Source organism: Corvus moneduloides, chromosome Z (assembly GCF_009650955.1).
Source record: "Corvus moneduloides isolate bCorMon1 chromosome Z, bCorMon1.pri, whole genome shotgun sequence".
NCBI classification, from domain to species: Eukaryota; Metazoa; Chordata; class Aves; order Passeriformes; family Corvidae; genus Corvus; species Corvus moneduloides.
The window spans coordinates 48,970,888-48,997,092 of NC_045511.1; the positions used below are offsets into that span (position 1 = coordinate 48,970,888).

Sequence of the window (26,205 nt, forward strand, 5' to 3'; positions counted from 1 at the left end):
CGCTCCCGCCCCGGCCCCGGCCCCGGCCCCCGCCCCGGCCCCGCCCCGCCCGCAGCTCCCGTTCGAAACGGGGTCGAAGGGCTTTGGTTGGGTTGTTTTTTCTGGTGTTCGCGGGTGATGAGCGGCGTGGGCAGGAGGCGGATCCCGAGCCCGGCCTACCCGAGGCGTTTGGGACCATTCCTAAAGAGCTCGCCTCGCATGAGGTGAAAGCTGAACCCTCGCAGCGCGGCGTTTGCTCTGCGCTGCTGCGCGGATGGCATCGCTGGCTGGCTGGCTGAATCCAAAGCCTCGGGAGATGTACGCTTGTAAATCCTTAAACTGAAGTGGCCTCTGCCCCCACGACTGGTTTGTAATCTTAGAAATATTTTGGGGTTCTTGCTTCCCCTCTCTTGCCCCCCCTTTTTGCTGCTGAGTGGAACTCATTACGTAATGAGTAAATTGTGACCACTGCCGTATCTCTGGGCTTTGCTCTGTCCCCACCCTGACAAAACAGCCTCCGTTTCCAAAGTGGTTTACAGTTTCCAGGTTGGGTTTTTCATTTGAGCAGAAGGAAGATTTGGAGTTGTGTAGAAACTGTACCTCCTGAAGCTTTGGTTGTGTGACATTTTATATACATCATTAATTTTAAATGTCTGTAGTGAAATGTGGCTGAGCACGTGTTCTGGCTTTCGCGATGTCTCAGTCTGAAAAGTTTGGCAAAGTTTCATCAGAACTTTCCTCGTGATTGCCAGTTTATTGGGCTAGAAGAACTTCTTGATATACATTGCTACAAATATTCTTCTATTGAAACAAAACTTCTGGAAAATCCATGCTTAAATGTAAGCAAATCTTAGTATGTCTAGAGAATGAATCAGTTTTTATTTCATATTGCTGTTTATCTGTTGCAGTATTAAAAAGAACTGAGGTCATATTTGAAAATACTTGGGGAAATTGTTTTAAACAAACCCAGTTTTGTTTATACGGAAAAAAAGTTTCAGGAAATTCTTTGGACATTTACCAGCAATTAGCTGGCCCCTGGATGGCACTCTTGTGCCTAGGATTCTGCTTTGAAGTCTAAATATTTAAACAAATACAACTGTTGTCAGCTGTCTCTGCAATGCATTTTATCTGCAGGATCTAGCATTTGGATCTTGTTATATTTTAATGTTTAATTTCTAACTGGTGCTCAGGCATCTCCTGTGAGTGAACTGCAGCAAAATCACCTTTGACTGAACTTTTTATCAAGTCTTACATGGAAGTGAGGTTAAGCCAGACTAGTCCTTCAACGTATTACTTTTGAGTTCCATTTAGGATGTTTCTGAAAGCAGTGCCGGATGTTCAGTAGCAGTCTAGGTTTCATTTGGATCAGTAAAAAGCCAGCTGAAAATACTTTTGAGCTCATCCCTTCATCTTGTAGTAAAGGAATTTTGTTCCAACAGGAGCTGATTTTCATTTAAAGCATTTGCTGAGAGTGCTTTGACTCTCACTGCAGATGTGGGGTGTTTACCACAGCTGCTGCTTCATAAAAATTCTGACTTGGACAGTTATATCCAGTTTACTGAAATTCAGCCAACCGTCATGGAGTGATCTTTTCTTTGGAGTGATCTTTTCTTTGTAGTACCACCAAGGTCAGGCAGCTGTAGTGTTCTACATGAGAAGGAGCTGAATTTGACTATATCTGAGTATAGATTAGTCTTGGATGTGATACGCATAATGCCGTCAATGTACTGTTAAGAATTACTGGATATAATCTCACATCTAGATTGGATTTGTTTGCACTGAGTGTAAAACTGGATTGCAGAAACTCCAGAAGGAAAGATCTTCCAAGGAAAATAAAGTGCTTCTTCCTTTTGTCTTGATATTTCATGCAAAACTAATCCCTAGATATGCCAGTCTTAAATTCCATTGTGCATCTTAGCAAAGAGAAAGACAAAAGCAGGACCAGGGAGCCAGCTGCGGTTCTGTGAATCCAACCAGTGCCGGCCTGGTCTCACATCAATTAGAGTTGTTCCCTGTCTGTGTAGCCTATTGGGTAATAACTTCAATTTGCATTTCCATTTCGTCTGAATACTGAATTAACTTGCTTTGAAAGTTTCTTCTAGGCCCTGATGACATACTTCTGGCCCTTTTTCATCCAACAATTTTGTTTTCTTCTCACTTAGTCATTGCTGAAAATAAGTGAGTTTATTTCTTTCTCCCTTTTTAAACCTCACTGACCTTCCAGAGTTAAGAATCTTTGTGCCTCACAACTTCTTTGTTGGCCCTTTGTCATACTATATTTTGACTTAAATTCGTTCTGAGCCAAGATTTTCTTGTCAGCTTGTCACAGTCAGGATGCTCTGAGGCATTGCCCCATGTAACACATTCGTACTTTGGTGTTTTGTTCTGATGTTTCTTCCTGTCATGTCAGTATTTAACTCCAATATTTTGGCACTTATTCTCAGTGTTGGAATGCATTTTTCTGAACCATTTTCTCTCCTTTGAGAACAGCTGTGTGTGTATTCATGTTGCAGGGCAGCACGTATTTATGGGCCTCGAAGATGGTGAAGGGCCTAGAGGTGGAAAGCCATATGAGGTCACTGGGTCTGTTCAGCCTGAAGAAGAGGATAAGGGAGGCCTCACTGCAGTTACAACTTCCTCATGAGGAGAAGTGCAGGGGCAGACACTGATCTCTTTTGTCTGGTGACAGTGACAGGACCCAAGGCAATGGCCTGAAGTTGTGTCAGAGGAGGTTTAGGTCAGATATCAGGACAAGGTTCTTCACCCAGAGGATGGTTGGGCACTGAACAGGCTCCCCAGGGAAGCCTGACAGAGCTCAGGAAGGGTTTGGACAATGCTCTAAGGCATGTGGTGTGATTCTTGGGGTGTCCTGTGCAAGGCAAGAGTTGGACTTCAGTGATGGGTCCCTTCCAGCTCAGGATATTTTACAATTCTATGATTCTATTTGTAGGACATAAGATGTTGCAGAACAATACAGGGGAGTTGAAATGGAAAACTTTTTAAAGAAAGAGGGGGTTATGGCTGGGTCCTATTTCTCTCCCTTTATCTTGGCACGCTCCAGGTTCATGTGATGTGGTAGCAGCTGTGTAGACCATCTTGTAGCTACCACTGGCCTTGATCCCAGAGGCCATGCATAAAAGTTATATTTTTGGAGTACTTACTGAAATATGTGATTATTGCAGACTGACTCTTGTGTTCATATGCTCAGTACAGATGTAATGAAATATGTACGAAGTTTGTTTTGTATTGGAAATGACAAGAAGTAAATTGTAGAAATTTCAATTAATCTTTCATGTTTTGTGAATCAAATTTAAACTTTAAGAAGCTTTACAGAAAGAAGTGCCACTAATGTTAGCTAGACACTGAGGACCACAAAACCAGAAGGTTTTCTGCAACTTGTAGTTTCCTGCAGCTTGTGCTTTGACTTTTGCCAGAGGAGTTTCTTTATACTGATACCAAGACATCTCTTCTGGGCTTGCTCCCTTTCTTTTTGTCTTGACAATTTAAAGCTGTGGATGCTCTAAAATGAGTTACCTCCCCTTAGTTTCAACCAATCCCTTTCCACTAATAAGGAACAAAACCTAGTAGATATAGCTGAAAAAATAACAGTTTACTAACATGCAAAACAGCAACAGGCAAAAAAAAAAACCCAAAAAACAATCACTTAACACAAAATCACTAAATCTCAGGAACCCCACAGGAACATGGAGACACCCAAAATGGTGGGGGGATACCGCCCCCTCCCAAGACAGCAGCCCCCACTGCCAACTATGTGTAGGGAGACAAAGGGAAGGTGGTGTCCGCCTCTGCCACAGGATATGAATTCTTATTTACATAGGAAAAGTATTGAAAAAATATATAGTAAAAAATTCTTTCATGGTCTATAAACATGTTCTATGAAGACTTTCGACTATTAAGACAGAATAGAAAAGTTTGCTCTTATTATTGCAATTATTTTCCGTATTGCTTTCTTCACTTTTGAGTCTTCATACACACATACCTGTGTTACTGTCCTTATGTACTCATTAGAACACATGCTTTGGTGAAACTCACTATATTTACATCATAAGTGATCATATCCCTGTTATTAAGAAAGCAGAATTAACATTGAGATTCCTTCGTACTTAAAATTCATTCAACATTCAGCAACACATTGGGAATTTAAATTTTTTTAAAAATTCTAAATTTAATTATTATTTTAATGTATATGAAAACAGAGCTTGGAAAGAAGATTTTGTGGTGAACTCCAGCCTGAGATATTAAATGTGTAAAGCACATTGTTTTCTTCTGCAACCCATCATAAACACATCACTGAATAATTCCTATATCCTACATTTTCCTTTTTTACGAAGCAGTTCCAGTAGTTCAGCTGACTATTTCAATTGCTTGTTGTGTGAGGCCGAAATTTTCCCTTATTACACACAGGTAAAATGTTAAGTAAAAAATGGGGTCCTAAAGTCTGCTAGATTCCTTAAGTATTATTATAAATTTTAAAACTATATATAATTTCCAATAAAATGTTGTGGGTAACCCAAAACATTCCATATCCAAAAATTGTTAAGACCTGGTTGGTGAGTTTGGAGTAGAAAAAAACACTTCTATGTTTCAGTCCACAGATGACCGCAGAAAAGACTACTCAAAGGTAAGATTCAGGGGGAGAAAAAAGAGCAAGCTCTCTCTGATCCCTTGCAAGAGGAACACTTGAAAATAAACTGCAGAAGCACTCTGAAGAGATCCCATGAGCAAAAAATGGACGGTGGTTCTTTGGCATGGCTCTCAAACAACAGATGTGCCGGGAAAGATGAGAATGAAGTGGGTCTGACTCATTCACAGAGAGAGGTTGTTGGAATTCTCAGTAAAAAATGCACAGGGAATGCACATCTGTGGTGTCTACAGTTAGAGCTACACAGGATGAGTCTGCATACCCAGTCCCTGAAGAGGAATTTGGAAGTGGGTGATGGAGCTTAGAAATAGATGGGACAGCAGTCTATGGGATAGTACTGGAGTGACTGATGGGATTAATGGAGCTGATTGCTGTCTGTATTGCAAAGAAAAAGCTGCAGAAAGGAGTGGGAAAGAAAGGGATGAATTGTAGTATGAAATTTTAAGTGAGTGGGATCAGGAATAGCATGGAATCTTTACTGTGAATAGAGAGGTGTGAACAGACAAGTAGAGGAGAAACTTCTTGGCTAATATGGAAGAGAATTTCTCATCTGTAGAATAGTTTTAGTTACTTATGTGAAAATATAAAACAAAACATCATCGTTTAATTGTACTCTGACAATTCAGAAATTATTTTGTCCCAGAATTTCAATTTGGTAAGCATAAATTTTATGTGTAGAAAAGTCTGAAGGCAAAGTTTGTCACACCCTATGTTAGGCTTTTAAACAGGATGTTTAATCAAGCAGGAGTCAAATCAGTATTATTTGTTACTTCCATTGCCTTCAGAGGGCAACACAGGAATAATTCCAGAGAGCACTTAAGTTTATGTATGATCTTGTTGCTGAGGGTAACAGAAGTCTAGGGTGATCAGATTCTTAACCTAAATGCCTCAATTAAAAATTAGTTAGGCAGGATGGATCTTGGCATTGATGTCAAATTGCAGTTGTGGACAAAAACTCAGAAATACAGAGAGAGAAACTGGAAGTTACTGTCTGCCTAAGTCTGAAATCATAAACAGATGTGATTTACTCCAGATGCAACAAAGTGATCCTTGAGTGCTCCCTTCAGTAATTAAAAGCCTTTGAGTCAGTGTCATCTTTCATCAGGTTCATGTACAAAAGCAGCTGAGGAATTGGAGTCTTGTAGTGTATTCCAGTGGGCACCTGACTGATCAAGATTTCTCTCTGTTTCCTTTCCCCTTTGGAACTGATCTAGGAGTTAAGTCTAAAGCTGAGCAGAATTCAGGTAGGATTCCTCCCTCAGGAGTCCAGTCAAAGGAACTCATCAAACTCCACAGATCAGAAAGTGATCTGTGAAGCTTCCTGACTTCTAAAGCAAAGCTTTAGTTTGGTAAATCAAATGATTAAAGTACAAAGAGTACTACTTTGGAAATTGCATACTTGGACAATACTGTTATGTGGTGATTAATGAAAATCATGTTTCAGTGTTGATACTAATAATGTTGATGTATGAGAAAGATAAAAGACATACAAGAACAAATTTTAACAATGTAAGTTCTCCGAATTTTTCAGTCTACTAGTTAACAGTTACTTTTACCAGAATGTGCAAAGGATTGTGGCATTTTAACTTGAGTTTTTTTAAAGGCATTGTTTCTTCATATCATAGTCTCAAAGTAAACTAAATTTTTTCTAGAAAAAAAAAATCACTTTTTTTCCCAATGAAAATCAGCAAATGTAAACAAAAGTTTGGAATGCACTATAAGTTTTCTTAAAGTAATTAGTTGTACACAACAGTTCTTGGAACACTCAAATTTTCTGTCACTGGTCTTTTGACTTTAAAGAAACAGCTGCTGTCACTTAGGTTATGAGCATAATCACAGAACAAATGGAAGTTCTAGGAAGTTTGGGTATCTAAAAACATGAGTAAATGTTGCAATATTAGGTACATATTGAATTTGATATCTCATATATATTTCATAAGCTGCCCTTACATGTCTTCACCAGACCATCTGTTACATCTTTGAATAGGAAAGTACATTACTGGTCAATTTCAGGATACATATAATATAAGAGATGGATTGTAGCAGCTTGAGAGCAGAAAGTTCTACTTGCAAGCATGTGAGTCCAATTAATGGACATTTCTTTGTAGTATCAAGTTTTCAAGCATAACTGCATCATTTCTTTCATCAAAATGAGCAAAAGGTTAAAACAATTTTGGATAATTTCTCTTCAATATGTGGTTTATGAAACAGGCTGATTTTTATTTTACACAATTTATAGGAACAAAACCTGGGAGACTTTATACTTTAAAGTTGGACAATGTTTTTTGGTTCTTTTTTTTTTGTGTGTGTGTGTGTGTGTGTGTGTGCTCCTGGCTTAGAACTAGTTTACAATTAGTCTTAGAAATCTAATGTTAATACCTAAACACAATTTTATGATGTAACTTTGAGAGTAAGAGTCTGTGGTGAAAATTCTGACTAATGAATCTGTAGCTCCAGCAGCATTAGCAGAATCATGTTTCAAGGTTTTTAAAAGTGGAGTTGAAAAATACAGATGAAAATTTAATAAGTCTTTTTAATTTACAAGGTTGTTGAACCACTACAACCAGTAACAAGTGTTTCATTTAAAAGCACTCCATGTCCTTGCAAAAGAGTACATTATGTGATATACCCAGAGTTTATGTAACATGTGATCCTTTGGCAAAGATTAAACATACTGAGCTTTCAAGCCACAGAATGATGGAGAAAATCTGGTGTCTTTCCAATGTCAAAGCTGTTGTTGAATGTTTGCTGTGAAACCACTAAACACAAGATAATTTCCTGAATTCTAAAAACTTGGGGCTGACATGGTGGAAAGCAACTTTGCAGGAAAGCACCTTGGTGTCCTGGTGGGCACTAGTTGACCATGAGCCAGCAATGCACCCTCATAGCAAAGAAGGCCAGAGGTCTCCTGGATTACATTAGGAAAGGCAATGCCTGCCAGTAGGTTGAGGGTAGTGTTCCCTCCTCTCTATCACGTGAGACACATCTGCAACTGTTAGTCCATTTCTAGGCTTCCCAGTGCAAGAAAAACATGAACATCCTGGATCAAGTCAAGTCAAGGACCGCATCATCAAGGAGCAGGCAAGAGAGCTGGGACTGCTCAGCCTTGAGAAAGCTCAGGGGGACCTTACCAATGAATATAACTGTGTGGTGGGTGTAGCGGTGCCTACTTGATAGGACAAGAGGCAGTGGGGTGCAAACTGATAATAATATCAAAACCCAGTGTATAAGTAAGTTTTTAGTGTTTATTGTCCTACATTGAAACAGGTAAGTGATGGGAAGAAGAGTATGCAGTTCCTAACTGATCAGTATTTATATCTCAATTCTTTGGTGTTTTTTTGAGCAACTTTGTCATATCTTGAGGGAACACATCAATGGTATATCTTATTTTGGTCAGAGGAACACTGCTAGAGTGATGAAAATATGTTAGCCAACAGACTTGAATGATTTGAACAAAAGAGAATGCACTCCTTCTTCTGGGTGTCTTTTCCTTTTTTCTGATGTGATTTTTTATGAAGGTGGCCTTCCTTTTCTGTAGCAAGTGAGGAATATACTAGAACATGTAAGACTCAACGATGTTGTTACTGCACAAAAATATTAAGCACCTGCCATGGTTTTCTTCACACACTCCAGATTAGGCCTGGCTTTTCAGTCCACTGAAGACTATTCTGAATAGAATAGAATACCTGGTGATTGTCAGGGACTTCCCTGTAGGAGCTTGGGGTGGGTTGGACGGTCAGGACGGACGGAGACGAGAGATCTCTGAAGTCAGATCTTGGAACATGCGGTTTATTGCAAAGGGTGTGGGTACAGGGGCACTGCTTAGAGCTGCCAGACTCAGCTCGGAGCAGGCCCAGGAGAGCAAGAGTGTAAAGTAAGAGCAAGTAGGTAAGAGTGGAGTAAGCGAAGAGGAGGTAAGTAAGAGAGTAAGCGGGTCAGGGAGTAAGTAGAGTGGATTCTGAAGTCCTGGTTACAATACAATAAATCATCTTCTGTACTGAATATTCTAATTGTCACTAACCAATCTAATACAAGATACAAATCCTATAGCATTTACATACAGCCTATAAGAGTTCTTATATTACCATAGAGTGTTACATCTTAACTTCTAAGAACTACTCTTTGGACCCCTTCTGCTGAGCTAGTAGGGTCTGCTCTGACCCTTGGACCTGCCTGCAAGCAGAGGGTATTGCTCCATCAAGAGGGGATTACCTTCAGTCGGCCATACCATTGTTTTCCAGTTGTTCAGTAACTAAGACTTGGTATCTCAAAGGTGGCCTTCATTTCGATGTCGCTTATAGTTTTCATATTCCCAAAATCTTTTGTCAGGCAATCATATTTATAAGGTTTTCCTGTTTCATCTTCCCCAACATCTCCCCCTTTCCGATGGACAATTAAGATATTAGACACAGTCCTACTCGTCATTTTTTGCACACACTGAAGTATACAAGGTACTGCTACTAAAACTATAATTATTACTACTAGAATAATCAAGCCTATTTTACAGAGTTCCCTTAGCCAAGGTGCAAAGCTCCAACCATCAAACAAACTGTCTAGCCAAGACGAGTTATCTGTTGTAATTTGGTTAGCCAGGTCCCTTAGGTTTTGTAGCTGTTTGTGAATGGAAACAGAATGATCGGATAAGTTCATACAGCATAATCCTTCAAAATCTTCACAGCCATGCCCATGTGCTAATAAAAGATAATCAATGGCAGCTCTATTTTGTAAAGTGGCATGGCTGACACTTCCCGATTTTTTTCTTCCTGTCTCTTTTTCAAATTGCCTAAATTACATACATACGGTCTTGTTTCTGACTTGGTCTAATTTCCATTTCTGAAATAAAAGCCTTTCTATGATGCCATAAACTGTGAAACAGAATATGAAAGTAATCACATCTGTTGGCTTGGATTTTTTTCATTTTTCTTGCATTTCATTAAATTTTCTAATGAGCACTCCAGCAATTTTATTAACCTCTTTATTTTAATTTATCATAACTGTAGGAAGAATATTCTAATTTCTTCTTTGCTTTTTTTCTTGATTTTTTTAAGCATTGGCAAATTTGTTAAGCTTGCTAATAAAATATTAGGGGGAGTTTTTTTTCACTGCTTTGGTATTTGTGTGTGTGTGCATATGTGTGTTGTGGATCTGTGTCTTTGCTTTGATACTGCATGAGAGAATAAATAGAAAATTCTTTTGCACTACTGAGAAAAATTTAGAGGAATTAATTCACAAGGCCTCCATAAGACTACTGCAGCAGCCTCTCCACAGCGTAGTTACTGCAGACATGGCTCTTCACAGATTTTGTTTCTTTTGAAGCAAATAGAGTAGGAGAGGAGCTAAGTGAATTAACCTGGCTTTTCTGTTGTATCTGTTGCAACAGAAAACTCTCAGTAGCATTGACAATAGTGTCAGGCAGTCTTTCAGTCACAATATTTCTGGGTTTTATTAGTTTTCTATGGGGATGACTGGCTTGATATAGTAAGTAAATTTGCATATGAGTTCTTCTGAAAATAGTCACCAGAAGTAAATATCTAGAAGTGGGAGGCAGTGGGGTGATTACCACTCTGAATGACTAGCAGTTATTTTAGGAAGAAATGCCTGTACATAGAGAACAAGTTCTCTGCCACTGAATGTACAAAATCTCTACAACCCTTAGTAGTATCTTGATCAATATCTGGTTGTAGTTCTTCGAATCATAGCATCATGTCTAGAAAATAACAAATATATTCATGATGTTCCAATCAGAATGAAGCATGTGTAAAGTGCAATTTCCAAGTGAATATATGAGTTAGAACTTCTGTGAAATGATTCTCATCATTTAATTTCTTGATGTCCAATGATGAATACTCACGTCTGGGAAAATTTCACAGAGGAAAACTGTCATAAAATACATGTTAAGAAGGTCTTTTAAGACTGCTCAGGCTTGGTTTGCTCAAAATTCTTGCTCGAATTTCTATCAAGCAAGGAAATAAATTTGTTTTATGCTTTAACTTTATGGCCTATCTACTGCAGTAGCAACATTTTAGCCACTGGTTTCCAAGGGAAAGGTTATGTCAGTCCTTCTGAGTTCTCATTCATTTTGTTGATAGGTGAAAGACCTGACTCTGCATGACATTTGTGCAGTGCAAGTTTTGGAAGGCAGATAGAAAGTTGATAGCTCAGCCTCCATATGACTTCTCTGCATAACTTCTGGGGGTTAATTAATGCTAATGGCTTCTGATTGTACTCCTCACCCTGGCATGGGCGCTCCTTGGGAAAGAAGCAAGGTCAGGATAGTTCTTACCCACTGAATTGTTCTCTGCAGTTGGTAGCAGCAGGCTATTGAAGGTCAAGAAAGCCAATTGCAGGGCTGCTGGATGTTCCAAACTGATACAAACTCTTTGCTGAGCATAGCTCAACTGGGAACCAGAAAATCTAGGCTGTAATCATATTGGAAATCTGCAGTGCAAAAGCACTTTTGTGCTTAGGCTTCACACATAAAAAGTTTGGCTTCAGCTCATGTAAATAATTCATCTGCTTAGTCATATCTTTTTTATACAAGTTAAATTCAAGTATCTCATTAAAGCTGGAAAATAAAGATTACTCTAGAGTCGGGCTGAGTGGTTTGGGATGGGCACAGGGTTAGTCTCGTTGTAATGATCTGACCAATGGGGATTTTTCTACTACCATGAGGAGATACTTCTTTCAGAGATGATGAGTTTTTTTTATGATGCCATTAAAGTGAAAAATTGGTGAAAAAGACCAGAAACCAATTTCCACACTGCTTTTTGAATGTTTATATAGTCATTAACGTAATACATGGACATCCCTGAACTGTGCAAGTACAACAAGAGGAATGAGGACATTCACCTTGCACACATAGCCTGAAAAGCACTCTGTGTATAATTTATTTTTGTGCCCTGGTGTCAAACTAGAAACCTGAAGGAAAAGAGTTCAATATTAGATGGTTGTAATTTAAGATAATGGTTAATTACACCAATTTTTTCACTTACTGCTTAAACCAGCTTTCCTATTGTGTAGAACAACACTTGGAAGAACATCTAGACTAGAAAAATCTTGCTACACCTTTCTTTGTATTATTGTCTGAGAGTTTGTGGAAAAGTAATCAATAAATTATGACTTCTTTATTTAAAGAAGTTGCTCTACAGACTTTGTTTAGCTATATTGGTTTTGTAACAGATGTGTTACAAAATTTCTTCCATGTGTGATGCTTTGGCTTGTTCTGTTATTGACTCATAAGATGGGTGCTCTACCTGAGAACCCTGATTTGGGTTGTGTATGGTACTTTATGCTTGTAATATTGTAATTTCTAAGGGAAAAATTATCATTTTCTGATTTTCTAAAAATTTCGATATTTTCAGCAGCTTTCTTTCTGCATCCTGAATATTAGAGAAAGACTATATGTTCTTGATACACAAGAAGGTATCTCATCAGGTGCTTAATTAGTGTTAATCACGTTAATATGACAGTCATTTGAATATTTTCATCAACTCTCGTATAGCAACTTAATTTTAAATTTGGCAATGCGTTAGGAATTAAAGATTCTCTTGGTTGGTTCTCATAGATCTTGTGCATGAACTTCTAATGTCTTCTATGAATTGCTTTACATACTGAAGTTAAACAGATTTGCTGCAAGTATAGCAAGGTCAAGAGTTCAGGTTTTGGTATTCTCTGTGTTACATATAGAAATAGCTGTTCTGGTGTCTATGGTAAAGGATAAAGTAGAAATAGACCCAATCATTGGATTTTGAGTAAATCATACAATCTCTTCTCCCTTCATTTCTGAATTCCAGCTTCTATTCCTCTGTTTTCCTTCTCTGAAATGAGTAAGTTTAACCCAATGGGGTTTGGGTTTTTCAATAGCTCTGAGTTGGCTACTGCTGGACTTTTAAACAAATACTTTAATAAAATTTGTTCATCCCCACCGCAGATCATTTAGACCCTCTATAACTAAACCTCTTTCATTGTTACGCTTGTCAGTTCACTGGGAAGAAGTGTTATGTGCATTTTGAACACCTACAGTGAATTGAGGAATGACTGTACTGGCAGAAGAAGTCAGTACTTCTGATAGTCTGAAAGATGAAAAAAAGCATAAGTCTTGCAAAATTTTAGTTTATCTGGCTTGTAGAAAGCCTATGTGAACTTCAGGATGATGCACGTAAGTGAGGAAATCGTACAGTTTGTTGGCTGTTATAACTAGGAGGTTCAAAACCCTAGTAACCACTAACATTCATTTACGTGGATGTTCAGGTGCATTTTGTAGCATATTTTTAGGTATATGTTAATCAAATTGATTTTCAGTCTGCTTAAGTCAGGAGAGAGAAAATAGTTTATAGAAATTTTAGTGTAATACTGACCAAATTCTACCCATTTTCTGAATACAAGTCCATGCAAGTGCTTGCTGAATTATGGTGAGCAGGTTTTAAGTAATTTGTCTGATGTGTGTACTTCCACATAATAGCCTGTGAATATAGTTAGCCACATAAAACAGGCGGTGGGATGCACCACATATATTGGAACAGGAAGTGTTTTCTTTCTCTAAGAAAGAGTGAAAATGTAAAGGTCATGTTTGTACCTTTATGTCAGGCAATTACTAATTAAGGTGGATATGAAAGAAGTTCAGCTTTTAATGTCACCAAGCAATGCCTTCAGACATCACTCAAGAGTCAGATCTGATCATGTAATTTCAGTTATTTTTAAAAATTTTACCCACTAATAAATAAACAGCCTATCTTCTACTGTCATAATCTGGAAGCACCATTGGGAAGAACGTGTTCAGTGACTGAAGAAATTTTTAGGTGTTCATAAGCATGTGTGTCCTATCTTTTGTTCTGTTGATACCAAAGTTCTTTTATTTATAAGAACGAAAAGTAAGGCTACTATTAGAGTTGTTAAAGGACTTTTTACTGCTAAAAGGGACAGATTTCTTAAAAGTTCACACTATTTTTTCTGGAAGTTCACACCATTTAATGGAAATTGTTTTCAGTCTTGACAGCAGGGGCAAGGTGCAGCAGTGTTCACAGAGAGATCTTTTTCATGATTAGGAAACTCTTAGCACATGTTTATCATTAGCTGATTTTGCTGCCCTGGAGTTTTCTCTCTTAACTCTGTTAATATCTGAGACCCAGAAAACAGATAAGTAAGTTAAAAATCTATGAATAATTTTTTGAAATTTAAATTCAGTCACAAGATTCTTGGTATTATTGGAAGTTATGAGAAACTGGCCAGGAGATTTTACTTTGGTTAGAAGGAAATACTCTCTATAGTGTATTACAAGCTTAACATCTTGTATTACAAGTTCTCCCATAATTTAGGCTCTGGTTTATTTAGAATATATATTATTTACGTATTATATAGATAATATAATAGCACAGGTATAAAATGCATGTATGCTTACAAGGTAATGCTTAGATATGATCTTGACTTTAAGGATGTATTTCAAAGTTTTTATGAACAACAAGGACTTAGTTGTAAAACACCTTTGTTGCAGAATACCTTGGAGCTTTGTATGTCAGTAGAAAACAGTTTTGCACATACATCCTTAAATACTATTCTTTCCTTTTATTTAAGGAGTGCACCAAGGTTTGCTGAAAGGTTACTTTGTTATTCACCTTCTTATAAGAAAAAATAAATTGCAGTTAGAAATTCATGGTTTTCTGAAATATGTAAAATCAATCCTTACATCTACAGCCTCTGTTACTCAGTTTTAGATGTGAAGACCAGCTCATGTCTATAATCTCTAATTCTCAACAGAGCAGGAAATGTGAGGAGCAGAATTGTACTAACAATAATACGACTACTGATTCATTCCTGCTTGATACCAGGGTGGTTACTTCAGGAGCTCTCTGTAGGGGACCTGTCATTACTAATGGTTGTTGCCAGTGTGGTTTGTGGCAGTAGCTGAAAGCAGAATTGCAACTTCAAATTTCAGCAGCTGAAGTTAGAGGGTAGTGTTGCTCAAAGACCTCTTCAGTACTGCATGAAAGGTGGAAAAACTCCAGATTACAATATTTGAAGTAGTGAGATACAGACTTTAATACAGCTCAGCCAATACAAGAAATACATGAATGCGTATATGAAGCAGTCAGATATATAGTCGGATACTGCTCAACCAAGGTAAGAAATATGTTTCTTCAGTTGTTCCTTTTCACTTCTTTACAAGGAACACCCAAGCAGTTATGAGACTGAGGTGGCAGTCTCTTTAGGAAAGTACAACTGGGCAAAATATCCTTGAAAACACCTTAGATAGCATAACAACCACCCGCAACCATCTCAGTACAACATATTATTATATACACCTCTTGCAAGGGAAGAAGATGAAGGAGCAACAATTCCATAAGGCATGTTCTCTTCTCAAACTGATATATCATATGGAGCAGGAAGAGAGAAAATCTGTCTTCCCATACGTGCTCTGAGGTCCTCACTGGAGACATTTTTGTGTACATCTGTATGCAGGAGTGGTATATGAATATCCTTACTTACGTCAGTCTACATTGCAACTTTTGAAATGTAATAGAACTTTCAGTTAAGTCTTCATGGTCATAACTGAATTTATGTTATGGCATTACACTTACTCTACAGGTACTAACCCTATGCTGGAAACTAACTCTCATTTCAGTAATGTTTAATTTCAGAATAATTTTTTGTCTAATAACTTAAAAAATCATATTACCAAGCTCTGTATTTTTAGATTAGATTTCAGTTATGTAAATCATAAATTAATTAGTTCATTAGTTTCCATCACTGTACTGATATATGTGTTGTTATAATATATTCTTTTTATGTTCCTGGGGTATTCAGGGTACTGAAGCAAATGGCTGTTGGGGCATTGAGTATTGTTTCAACACTTGTTCCCAACATCTGTTTCTCATTTGAACTTTCTGTACTCCTTTATTTTCGTGCCCTGTCTGGGCCTCTGTGAAACAGAGCTGCCGAAAGGGAAAATAAAGAAAAAAGAAGTTTCTGGTCCCTTGAAACTCTGGTCAGGCAGCAGTGTTCTGCAATATTTTCTTTTTACACCACCAGACATGCAAAACGTGTGCTGTCTCTTATTCTACATTTTTTCTTGCAGGAAAAACTCTAGCCAACTTTATGACAGAAGAAAAGAAGCAAAAAAGGCTGATACATGATTCCCAGGTTCCAGAGGATGTTTTAGACATTGTGGTCTGCAAACAGATCTACCAGTCTGTTGATCTGGACTAAGTCATCCTTCACAGGAAAATAATTTACCAGGACTCAGCGGGCAGCAATCCTTTTGAGAGCGCTTACCTCGAAGAGCCAAGATATTCCAAAGACTTGTGTCGTGAATGTGTGTTTTAGGGTTGCTTAAAGAATCACTGGCAAAGGTATTGGCAAAAGCAGGGTTAGTGTAAAAGCAAAAGCATTACAAAGTTCGTTGCTAAGGTTCACCCTACTACTTACTAGATGGTTAAAGCACACAGAGAAAAAGCAAAGAAAAATCTAAACCCCTTCAATCTACGACCAAAATCAATCCAAATATTACCTGTGAGAAGGCTTGCGGGCTGAGGGAGGGGGGGAGGGAGGAGGAAAAGAAAGGGTAGGAAAGGATAAGGATCAAAAGAAAAAAGGAATAAAGAAGGACTTGCTGTTGACTCACAAGGTGTGGAGTAGACCCTCTTGCTAAATGGAGCCTAGGAAATTTTTGGCATAAAGGTTTAACAGCACTTAAACTTAACAGCACTTAATGTATAGCTTAAGTTAATTGAACAAAGGATTCATACAGAATTTACTATAGCACCACAGTAACTCACAGGCCTAACTTACTTACAAATCTAAAATACTAAGAATCCAGGAGAGTAACATTCACAGCACATTTGATATGGCATGTTAACTCTAGCATGCATGCAGACCTCAAGGATGTTTAAGAGATACACTTCTGAAAAAATTCCCATTCAGTTCAGGGAAGTACTCGCGTCAGATGCGTTTGCATCTTCTCAGTGGGTGAAGGGGTGAGTCTGGAGGACAGGGCGTATCACCAGCATTGCTGTTTGGTGATCCTCTGAGTACAGCAGACCTGAGAGTTCGCTGGCTCTGAGAGGCCCCACTCACAGGCAAGAAGCTTCTGTAGTCCAGCAGAGCTCCAAGGCTCTCACTTTGGACCATGGTTTATAGGGTTAAAACAGAGTGAGCTTTGGTCATAATAACTTTTTCATCCTGGCTGCAATCCTAGTAGGTAACTTTCTTCAAAAAGTATTATTCCCCTTGGGCTGTTTTTCAGGCATGAAAAATAAATTTCCACCGTTTGTTAAAAACCAGGAGACAGCACTAGTTCCTGGGAACAGTGTTTCCAATAAGCTCAAGAAAAGCTGAGCCCAGGTGCTTTTCGTCAAGGCTGAAGCCTAATGAGCATTTCTCAGATCATAGTTTGGCCTGAGTGGGGCAGGGGAGGTATCACCACAAGTTTTCAGGACATGGCACTCTGCTTGAGCTGGTCCAGGTTTCACTGGACAAGAACTAGCAGTACTACCCAAATCCCACTTCAACAGGTGTCCAGTGGAGACATTTTAAGAACACATTAAGGAGGTTTAGTGGAACTGACATGTCTCTAGACTTTCTTTCTTTATTTTTTAAAGTAGACAAATATTTTCAGAAAATTCATTTAAATATAAATGGGCTGTAAGAATAAAATTGTATAGGATATTTTTCTAAAAGATGGAACGTTTTTCTTAGAATTCTGAGAAACTGAAATTTGTCTAGAGCACATTGGCAATGACTCATGGGATGCAGCAAAAAGGGACTCTGACACAAACTTCTCTGCCACTAAGAATGCATTTAGGTGACAGCAAAGTTGGTGCATTTGCAGCATGGTGCAATGCTGAGGGTGAAATCTGCTAGGAGTCAAAACACTATGCACAAAGTATGGTAAAGGGAGATTGGTGGAGGCTGAAATCTGTTTTGTCCCCACAGAAGTTCAGCTAGATACTGCTTTGAGAGTCAGCTCTCAGTTTTCGGGTAGGTTTTTTTTGTTGTTGTTTTTGTTTTTGTTGGGTTTTGTTGGTTGGTTGGTTGGTTGGGGGGTTTTTTGGGTTTGGTTGTTGGGTTATTTTTGGTTTGGTGGTTTTGGGGTTTTTTTTTGGTCAGTTAGTGTATGATGACATTTCAGTGTTCCAATAGTTGACAAGGGAAGAAAAGACTATTTCTTACCCACTATACACTGCCTTTGCCTCAATGGTCTTTTTTGCCTTCCAGTTCCTTCTATGGTGAATTCAAATTTTTCAATCATGTAGCACCAGCCAGGTCAAAGAGAGAAGTTCATTTTGCATCGTGGGAAATGGTATTTGGAGAGCCTTGGCTGAAATGGATGCCTGACATAGAATTTCCATAATGCATTATAGGACCTGGGAAATGCTAGTTAATATTTTTTTATGTCAAAAGGACCTTTCCTTTTTGGTGCATTATAAGATATATGAGTCAGATAGACCAACAATTAAATGTTTAATTTTGACTTTACGTACGAAAAACAGGTTTCCTGTGGAAAATTCACAATGAGCTTTAGTATTAATATTAGTTAAAGCAACTGTTTATTCCCTAAACATGTAGAACTGTGCTAGTTCTAGTAAATTTTTAAAAAAAAATTGAATCCAAGAGCCTTCAGGAAGACAAATATTTCAGTAGAAACTGGTGATCAAGCATCAGTTATGTTCTTTCTAGTTGAAATTCATAAGGAACTTATTTGTAAAGACTAGATACGATTTCTGTCATAGATATGTTTATATTAAGAGCATTGTGAGGAGTTACACTGAATGGAAAAGAGTTTCCCATGTCAACCATAAACATACAAAAACCAATGAATCACAGACTTTCCTTTCCCCCCTGCTCACAGTCCTTACATATAGGATCCAGTTGTTCCAAATTTTGTTCTTGAAGCATTTGTAGACATTACTTCCTTAACAATTACTTAGTCTAAAAATGTTTATAACTAGAAACTTATGTTTTCAGGCAATAAACCAGTTCTGAGCTGTTATTCAGTCAGTTCCATAGATGATATCTCCCTAGTTTCATTCTCAAATGTGGATCGATTTATACACCTTCACGTACTTTGTTGTCACAATTCTGTCTTGCAAGCAAGACAATACTCCCTTGAGTAGAGATATGCCAGTTGTATGTTAAAAGTCATCTGCATAGTTTAAAAACAATAGCAGACAAGGATAAAGGATTTTAGTAGTCAATAATCCTATGTTACTTCTGTAAAACAGAGAAAATGCTGTGGATAGCAGGTAGGGCCTTCTCAATTTCTGCTCACAGAAGCAGAGAACTTAGGTGATACTTCAAAAAATTGTTAAAAATAGAAGCCCAGACTTAAATGCTTGACATGAAGCAGGAAGGAAAAGTGGTCATACTGACAGATGTCATAGTTCTTACAGTCTGCTCCATGTGAAAGAATAATGTTGTGTATTTCATTGTGTGATGACAAACACTTCATTGCTCTTCACAGCACTGAAGAATAAAGCACCACAAATACTTTTTGAGGCTGCTAGGTAGTTATTATCATCATTGTTTTCAGATGCAAAAAACATCCCAAGTTTATTAACGGTCTAAGACAGAGCTAGGAAAAGAACTCAAAATTCTTGAATTCCAGTCCTTTGAGTTAACGAGATGACCTTTTCAAGACCATATCTCCTGTTTCTGGTGTTTTATTAGTACACAGCTGAAGAAAGAAAAGGGTTGGTTTGGTATAGTTCATTACTTCAGACTTTTCCTGTTAAGTCTGAATCTCCTGAAGGTAATGTGTGGGCTGACGTGTTTATCCTGTGTTACTGAATGAACATCAGGAGAAAAACACTGGTGGAAGAAATAGTAAAGACTTTTAAAAAGAACTTGCTTCAAAAATTCTGGTTTCAGTAGCTCTTGTGAACCAAAGTAACAGTGTGATCAAAGTCTGTGAGTTACTACACCACAGATTCTAAGCAAGCAGCATGTGCAGTTGAGCCTCCTGTTATGTGTCCAGGAAATTCCTTTCTCAGTGCTGTAAGTGTAATGTTACAAGACTTTGCATCTGGAAATTCCAAATTTTATTACTACTTAATGAAGACTAAGTATTTTTTATTACTGCTTAATGAAGACTGAGTATTTTCACAGACCCCATCATCAGTTCTGCTCAGGCTGTTGTATGACAGCTTTCCACATGGAATCATAGAATGGGCTTGGGTTGGAAGAGACCTTAAAGACAATCTAGTTCCAACCCCCCTGCTGCTATGGGCAGAGACACCTTCAACTAGATCAATGTAGTAGTTTGAAAACAAATCAGTGGGAGGCATCAAGTCAGAGTAACAATTTAATACGGAAATTTAAAAAACATGAAGGCAGAAAACACTGGTTTAAACTGACAAGAGTCAGGACACAACCTGACACCCTGTTAGCCAGGGTGGTGGTAGCAGTCCAGTAAGATGGTGGCTGCAGTCCTCCTTGTGAGAAAAGAGACAACTCTTAGTTAAATAAAAACTTAGAATAATTTATTGAAAACAGAAAAATTGAAAAATTACAGAAATTAGAAAAGTATAAAAATTTGGGATCCTACAGCTCGATAGATGGTATGCCCCAGGAGTGCAGAGATCTGAGATCTTCTGGCTGAGACAGCACTGGACCTCAGACAGAGAAAAGGACTTGCAGTGCTGGGCTGACTTTTAGCTGGTCCAAAAGTCAGGGAAAAAAAAAAATTATTAAAGGCTCCTTAATAGGAGTAAGGCTTTTAATGCCCAGCACTGATAACCACCACAGCTAGCCTGCAGAAAACTGCCCGCTGTTGGAGCGCTGCCTCATTATTTTATAGTGCCTTTGCTCCGCCCCAGTCCGCCCACAGCCCGCCCGCAGCCCGCCTACAGCCCACCCCTTTGGTTTAAAGTGATTGGTGCTTTCCCTTTGACAGATCATCTCCGTCTACCAATAGCTCGTCGTTGTCAGAGGGGTGGTATCAGTTGAAATAAGGGTGGTAACATGCCCCCATTAAATTCAGGTTGCCATGGAGCTTGCCTGCAGGGTAAGGGCTATGGGGCTAAAAATAGCTGCTGGCTGTTAGAAACTGGGGTTTTGGAGTTAGTCCTTGGACTAAAGTGCAAAGTAAAAACCCTTAAAAAAATATTAAAATACATCTAATGCATCTTAAAACACTTGTAAAAGTAGACAATGAACATAGGAAAGATAACTCTTATGGTGTACAGGTGGTTTAAAGTTTGAAAAGGGAGCATAAGTTAGGGATTTTTAACTGGGGAATTTTTAACTGGGAATGGTGCAAATAAACTACTTTGAACAATTGAAAACACTAATAATAGAACTTGATTTTTGTACCTGGGCTGATGGGTTAATTTTAACATTCAATTTAGAAATATTTAACTCAGAATTTATTAATTAAGGCACTTAATATGCAAAGACCAAGCACAATTAAGGATCTCATGTATGACACTCTTGAAGTGGTGGATATGGTTCTGTCGAAGTGGTGGTCCTGTAGAGAGGTCTGCTCTTCCTCAGAAGGTCCAGTGGTGGCTGTGTAGCTCCTGTCCTCTGGGAATCCAGTGGAAGGGGTGGCTGTGGTGCTCAGAATCTCAGATTATATCCAGGATGAAATGCTTGGTTCCTCCTTCTGGGTGGAGCATGTCCCAATGGGATGATGAGTCATGCGGCCAGGCATTGATGGGCTCATTAGCAGAAGATAGTCCAGAGGGAGGAGGCAAGGAAACACTGCCCCTCCTGGTTTCAACAGCTCATCAGGATGGTAGTAGAATACACTTCAACCCAGGACAACCAAGCTGCTCAAAGTCCCATCCAACCTAGCCTTGAACACTCCCAGGGTTGTGGCATCAACAACTTGTCTGGACAGCCTGTTCCAGTGCCTCACCATCCTCACAGTAAAAAATCTTTTCCTAAAGTCTGATCTAAACCTACTCTCAGTTTAAAGCCATTCCACCATGTCCTGTCACTACATACACTTGTAAAAAGTATCTCTCCATCTTTTTTGTAGGCTCCCTTCAGATACTGGAAGGCTTCAATTAGGTCATCCCAAAATATTCACTAAAACTGTAAAATTCTTACGCAGGATCTGAAACACAACTGAAGACTTTTCGTACTTGAGCATTTTTTATGATATGGCAAAGAATGTGATTATAAAACAAGATCTGTGTTTCAAACCCAACTTTTGTGAGCTAGAGCTGTGGAAATTGGTTTAGCATTATTGCCTAGAATTTCTACTAGTGTTCCTCCGGTTGAAGAGCTGCTTTACTAGCATTTTGGAAGGAATTGAACTAGCAGCCCTGTAGAGTCTTGATGAAAAGGTATTGCTGATGCTAGCCAAATGCAGTCTTTTTATTCAGAGAACGTAGAGTTTGTGATTTATTATTAAGACAAATGAGTGTCAAAAGGAGGTTGCCCTCTATTCATTTAATGAAAACAGAAAGTGCCATTAACAGAGAAGCAATTCTCTTTTAATTGGGCTAGATTATTTCATGTACCCAAAATAAACTCTTGAATGTTATATACTGCAACATCTTTCTAATTAAAAATTATAATTTTTTATATCTGTCAAGGTTTTTAAGTGGTACTTTTCGTAAAAAGCTGTTGAATTATAAAAAAATCTGGCACAGAGCAAAAAAGTATCCGTGCTCCCTGGGTTTTAAGTTTTAAATCAGATTTTTTTTTGTCTCATTTATTTCCTTTAATACTTGATTATAGCCTGTGTGGGAGAGCTTCCAAATAAGCTGAGGATACGGAACTATTTCTTGAACAACAATAGCTTATAGGATCTGTTTTTGAAGGCTTCCACCATGTTTATGTTAGTAAGGACTGCGACTACTGGTGAAGGAAAAACCACTTTTCACTTCCCCCTGCACTAGTACGTAATGATCAAAGTCAGAAAACCACTTTCTTCTTTAGAAACTGGTTAAAAAACAGTGAAATGAAGTATGATCTTGTAATTACTCTTAGGCTGCCTGGCTGCCCTGTTTTTCACGCCAAAAAGTCCTTTCATCTAAGAGGCGTTAGTGTAAAGTTTAGGCTGGCACCTAGTGTTTCTTATGATGCGTCATTAGTAGCTTCAAGCAAGCACAGTATTGAGTCAGCTTTAAACCAATCCTAAACTCTTTCTCTCTCCCTTTCTCAGAGATGTATCAAAATGCAGCAATAATAAAAAGCAAAAAGATCGAAAGTTCATTAATTCCCAAACAAATAATAAATCAAAAGCTCCAAACTTAGAATAAGTACTTCTGAAGTGTCAAAAGATTTCTGTTATTTGAAGGTAGCCAGGATATTACGCTGCAAGACTTACATGCTTTAGCAAAAGCTCCTCTCGCTGTGCATTGAGATAAAAGTCATCAAGTCAGTGTGGTTAGCAGATGTAAACAATATTTTATAGCGAGTCTCCTCTAGTGGTACAGATGGTATAGAAATACTCATAGTAATACATTAGAGAAGCTGATGGAGTTACAAAACATTAAAAGAGAGGAATACCCTTGAACATCCTTTTGAGACCATGAGGCTAATTTATTCTAATGTGTTGAAGTGCTAAAGTAGAGCTGTGATACAAATTCTTCCCTGTCATAATATGTCACAATGAGTACCTTGTCAATTTTAGTTAATTACCACTGCCAGTAATCCCAGTAAGACATTACCTTAAAAATAGCTTATGATCTCATGGGTACTAGAAAATTAAACTCCCCTGCTGCTATATCTATTTTTTGCCATCTCTCTACATTCAATTTATAAGAAAAGTTAAAATTCCTGTAAGTTCTTTAGAAAGTAATTGTAGTATCTTAGTAGTTTCATATTTCAATTCTGGCTGATGAATTTGAATATAAATTCACTCAGTCTTCTCTGAGTAGACTGAACATGCTGCATGGGTAATAAACACAAGCAGGGGATGAGCTATTGGCTTTTGCTTCTTATTTTGAACTGCTCAATTCTGGCTAATCTAAGAGATTATTGCCACCCTTTTCTGAGGGATAGATTCACCCTTTGCTTTAATTTTCTTTTTGTGTAGAGGATCTATTGAGTATACCTCTACTTTTAAAGACCCACCTTTTTACAAAGGGTTAATCCACAGGTTGTACACTTTAACACATTTGGATTCTCTGGTTTTTTCTTTTTTTTTTTTTTAACTAAGAAGACTACTGCAAAAAGCAAACCTATGAAACAAATCACCATCAAACATTATTTTGCATTAAAATGAAGCTTTCTTGCTTTGATTTGAAATAATGAGACTGTTAAGTGGAGAAGCTTCTTCCATAGCTGATGAGAAAACAGACTCCAGAACATCAGCTATCTGTGCTTATGTTGAAACTGAGTCAAGGAAATAATTGCTAGATAAAGAGAACCTTGAAACATATTAATTCATTTTAAAGTAAAAAAAAAAAAAGGTGAAATAGATTAAAATTAATGAACAGATATAGAAGTGAAGAAATGACTTTGCATTGCCAATTTACATTTGTTTAAGTGAAAATGAGTAAAGGGAAGAAGATATTAACAATTCAAGGTGAAATCTAAATTAAAAAGAAGGTGATAGTAAAAAATTAAATGGTTGCAGTATTAAATCAATTTTCCCAAGAGGGAAGCTATGAGTAAGCCATACTGGTTTAATGGGTAATAAAGCATATGCGATAGAGGATTTAAAGTGAAACAGAATAACAAAGGTGACAGTAAATGCATATTTTTTTTTAATTGGTGGGGGGTTTTTTAAAAATGTGTGCATGCAAGATTAATATTTCAGGCTTGCTTACTATGATTTAGTAATAGGCAATGGTTTTAAATTGAAAGAGTAAGTTTAGAATTGGGTGTTGGGAGAAGTTTTTTACTGTGAAAGTGGTGAGGCACTGGAACAGGATGTTCAGAGCAGCCATGGATGCCCTGTCCCTGGAAGTGCTCAAGGCCAGATTGGATGAGGCTTTGAGCAGTATGGTCTAATTGAAGGTGTGCCCTGCCCATGGTGGCAAGGCTGGAACTAGATATCTTTTAGATCCCTTCTAACCCAAACCATTCTACAGTCTGAGGATTCTGTGATTAATTTTAGATGGTAAGAAGAAATGAATCATGGCAAGAATATCAACTAGGAAAGCGTAAGACTAAATAATTTTTCCACTTGCCCAGTGTTCATTCTGTATAAAAGATCATGCAAAACATTAGGGGCCAAATTCACTTTTTCTGAAAATTTACTGGTTTATACATTCTTGGTTTTTAGCAGTAGTTACAAAGGTTGATAGAAGAGGTGGGTTAGAAAAACAGCTTAATCTTTGGATATCTACTGATATCCAAAAAAATCTCCAGAACAAAATGCTGATTAAGGTCAGCAAGGTGTTAAATTTTGCATTACAGCTCACTGCACATGAAGTGAGTTTGAAGGTCTCACCTAAGACTGTAGTAAATAATTGTGGTTAGTACATCTCTGTAGGGGCTCTATAAATGATAGTTTTGTCAACATGAGTAAAGTGTATGTTGCTTGTTCCAAAGGTTTTGTGATTTCTACAAGATACAAGAAACAGCTACACAACTCATAATGACAATGAAGAAAATGAGTATGTGCAGTCAATTTCTAAGGAACAGAAGAACAGGCTGAATGTTCTAGGTGTTTGAAGCACAGATTTCATGTCTGTCACACTTCTAATATACAGAATGGTTTTAATGGCCTGTTCTCATGCACTAAAAGTTGTAGATCTGATATGTACTACTGCACCTGTTTGTCTGATGTGGCATTTTTCATGAGATTAGGGCTTGCGTTGGAGCCCTGTCTTGGAAAGCATGAAGTCATAATCAGGCAAAGGTGTAACACTGAAGAACTGGTAAGATGTTGAGATTACTAGGGAAAAAAAAACACTAAAGGAAATTAAGGAGGATGAAAAATTTATGAGAAGCCAGAAATTTTATCGCAAGAAAATCAGAAGCTGATAAACAGATAAAAAAGGGAGATACTCTATGGTTTGTAAGTGTGCAAGATGATTCTGACAGTGACTTTCTACACTGTAAGGGAACAAACGAAAGGTAATAGCCAAGACAAGTGGCAGTAAGATTGCTATAGGAGAAGACCAAAGAGAATTTTAATCACAGGGATTGCAAGCCCCTTGGAATTTGAGGAAGTTAAAAGCAAACAACCACAGACTTGATATGGTAGAGGAGAGGCCAAAAAGATTGTAGTTAGGGATCTCTACAGACCAGCTTTATTAGCTATTTGGACAGCTGATGGAGAGCTGATTAGGATAAAAAAAATTATAAAAATGATAAACAACAAAATAATGAGAACATCCAGCTATTGTGAAAGCAAATGTTTCCTGGGGATAGCTGTCAAAATTGATAAAGCTGAACAGTCCCTTTATTACTTACATAGCTTCTAATGCTTTAATAGTTCATGACAGAAGATAAAAATGAACTTCTTTTCCTATCAGTCACAGGAATTTTACTGGGTGACAGTGTAATAACATTTTGTGCTGCAATAGTCAGTTAAATCTTTGTAAAGTTATGATGGATATTCATCTCATTTGCATTTTTTGACCTTTATTGTGGAGTTTCTTTCCTATAAAGCTACTGCATTTCATTTCTTCTTCATCCAATATTCCAGTGCCTGACCTAAT

The 26,205-nt window shown here is 37.9% G+C and overlaps 1 long non-coding RNA gene across 1 annotated transcript; it reads left to right on the top strand.

Moving 5' to 3' along the window:
* Nucleotides 1-75: 75 nt before the first annotated feature.
* LOC116438409 lies at nucleotides 76-19,991 on the top strand. The gene is made up of 2 exons (XR_004237721.1): nucleotides 76-345; nucleotides 15,714-19,991. It is a non-coding gene; the product is annotated as an uncharacterized LOC116438409 (long non-coding RNA).
* Nucleotides 19,992-26,205: the final 6,214 nt, after the last annotated feature.